Here is a 3142-nt window from a genome sequence, read left to right as displayed (position 1 = left end):
ATGCTCCTCATATTTTTCACACCTTTTGAAGCTCTTCATATATTTCACACCTTTTCAGGCTCTTCCTGTTTTTGAACACCACTTCATGCTCCTTCTCTTTTTCAGAGAGTTTTATGCTCCTCATGTATTTCACACCTTTTGAAGCTCTTCATATTTTTCACACCTTTTCAGGCTCTTCATGTTTTTCAACACCGCTTCATGCTGCTCATATTTTTCAGACCGTTTCATGCTCCTCATATTTTTGACACCTTTTGAAGCTCTTCATTTTTTGCTCGCCTTTTAAGGCTCTTCATATTTTTCAACACCGCTTCATGCTGCTCATATTTTTCAGACCGTTTCATGCTCCTCATATTTTTGACACCTTTTGAAGCTCTTCATATTTTTCACACGTTTTCAGTCTATTCATTTTTTTGAACACCATTTCAGGCTCCTCCTATTTTTCAGAGAGTTTCATGCTCCTCATGTATTTCACACCTTTGAAAGCTCTTCATATTTTTCAAAGATTTTGAAGCTCTTCATATTTTTCACACCTTTTCAGGCTCTTCATGTTTTTCAACACCGCTTCATGCTGCTCATATTTTTCAGACCGTTTCATGCTCATCTCATTTTTGACACCTTTTGAAGCTCTTCATATTTTTCACACGTTTTCAGCTCTTCATGTTTTTGACCACCGTTTCATGCTCCTCCTATTTTTCAGACCGTTTCATGCTCCTCATATTTTTGACACCTTTTGAAGCTCTTCATATTTTTCACACCTTTTCAGGCTCTTCATGTTTTTGAACACCGCTTCATGATCCTCCTGTTTTTCAGACCGTTTCATGCTCTTCATATTTGTGAAACATTTTGAAGCTCTTCATATTTTTCACACCTTTTCAGGCTCTTCATGTTTTTCACCACCACTTCACGCTCCTCCTATATTTCAGACCGTATCATGCTCATCTCATTTTTGTCACCTTTGAAGCTCTTTATTTTTTTCACACCTTTTGAAGCTCTTCATATTTTTCACACGTTTTTTGCTCTTCATATTTTTCAACACCGTTTCATGCTGCTTCTATTTTTCAGTCCGTTTCATGCTCCTCATATATTTCACACCTTTTGAAGCTCTTCATATTTTTCACACCTTTTCAGGATCTTCATGTTTTGGAACACAGCTTCATGCTCCTCCTATTTATCAGACCGTTTCATGCTCCTCATATTTTTGACACCTTTTGAAGCTCTTTATATTTTTCAAAGTCTTTCAGGCTCTTCATTATTTTCAACACCGTTTCATGTTATTCCTATTTTTCAGACCGTTTAATGCTCATCTCATTTTTGACACCTTTTGAAGCTCTTCATATTTTTCACACCTTTTCAGGCTCTTCATGATTTTGGACACCGTTTCATGCTCCTCCTATTTTTCAGACCGTTTCATGCTCCTCATATTTATGACACCTTTTGAAGCTCTTCATATTTTTCACACCTTTTCATGCTCTTCATGTTTCTGAAAACCGCTTCATGATCCTCCTATTTTTCAGAACGTTTCATGCTCCTCATATATTTCACACCTTTTGAAGCTCTTCATATTTTTCACATCATTGAAGCTCTTCATATTTTTCACGCCTTTTCAGGCTCTTCATGATTTTCAACACCGCTTCATGCTCCTCGTATTTTTCGGACCGTTTTATGCTCATCTCATTTTTGACACCTTTTGAAGCTCTTCATATTTTTCACACCTTTTGAAGCTCTTCATATTTTTCATATGTTTGAAGCTCTTCATATTTTCACACGTTTTCAGACTCTTCATGTTTTTCAACACCGCTTCATGCCCCTGCTATTTTTCAGACAGTTTCATGCTCCTCATATTTTTGACAGGTTTTGAGGCTTTTCATATTTTTCACACCTTTTCAGGCTCTTAATGTTTTTGAACACCGTTTCATAATCCGCCTATTTTTAAGACCGTTTCATGCTCCTCATATTTTTGACACCTTTAGAACCTCTTCATATTTTACACAGCTTTTCAGGCTCTTCATGTTTTTCAACACCGCTTCATGTTCCTCCTCTTTTTCAGAACGTTTCATGCTCCTCATATATTTGACACCTTTTGAAGCTCTTGATATTTCTCACACCTTTTCAGGTTCTTCATGTTTTTCAACACCGCTTCATGCTCCTCCTATTTTTCAGACCGTTTCATGCTCATCTCATTTTTGACACCTTTTGAAGCTCCTCATATTTTTCACATCTTTTGAAGCTCTTCATATTTTTCACACCTTTTCAGGCTCTTCATGTTTTTGAACACCGCTTCATGATCCTCCTGTTTTTCAGACCGTATCATGCTCATCTCATTTTTGTCACCTTTGAAGCTCTTTATATTTTTCACACCTTTTGAAGCTCTTTATATTTTTCACACCTTTTCAGGCTCTTCATGTTTTTGATCACCGTTTCATGCTCCTCCTATTTTTCAGACCGTTTCATGCTCCTCATAATTTTGACACCTTATGAAGCTCTTCATATTTTTCACACCTTTTCTGGCTCTTCATGTTTTTGAACACCGCTTCATGATCCTCCTGATTTTCAGACCGTTTCATGCTCTTCATATTTTTGAAACATTTTGAAGCTCTTCATATTTTTCACACCTTTTCAGGCTCTTCATGTTTTTCACCACCACTTCATTCTCCTCCTATTTTTCAGACCGTTTCATGCTCATCTCATTTTTGTCACCTTTGAAGCTCTTTATATTTTTCACACCTTTTGAAGCTCTTCATATTTTTCACACTTTTTCAGGCTCTTCATAGTTTTCAACACCGTTTCATGCTGCTTCTATTTTTCAGATCGTTTATGCTCCTCATATTTTTGACACCTTTAGAAGCTCTTCATATTTTTCAAACCTTTTCAGGTTCTTCATGTTTTTGATCACCGTTTGATGCTCCTCCTATTTTTCAGACCGTTTCGTGCTCCTCATATTTTTGACACATTTTGAAGCTGTTCATATTTTTCACACCTTTTCAGGCTCTTCATGTTTTTGAACACCGCTTCATGATCCTCCTATTTTTCAGACCGTTTCATGCTCCTCATATTTTTGACAGTTTTTGAGCTCTTCATATTTTTCACACCTTTTCAGGCTCTTCATGTTTTTGAACACCGCTTCATGCTACTCCTATTTTTC

This window comes from Dama dama, unplaced genomic scaffold, assembly GCF_033118175.1.
Source record: "Dama dama isolate Ldn47 unplaced genomic scaffold, ASM3311817v1 ptg000093l, whole genome shotgun sequence".
In the NCBI taxonomy this organism is placed as follows: Eukaryota; Metazoa; Chordata; class Mammalia; order Artiodactyla; family Cervidae; genus Dama; species Dama dama.
This window is presented reverse-complemented; position numbering follows the sequence as displayed.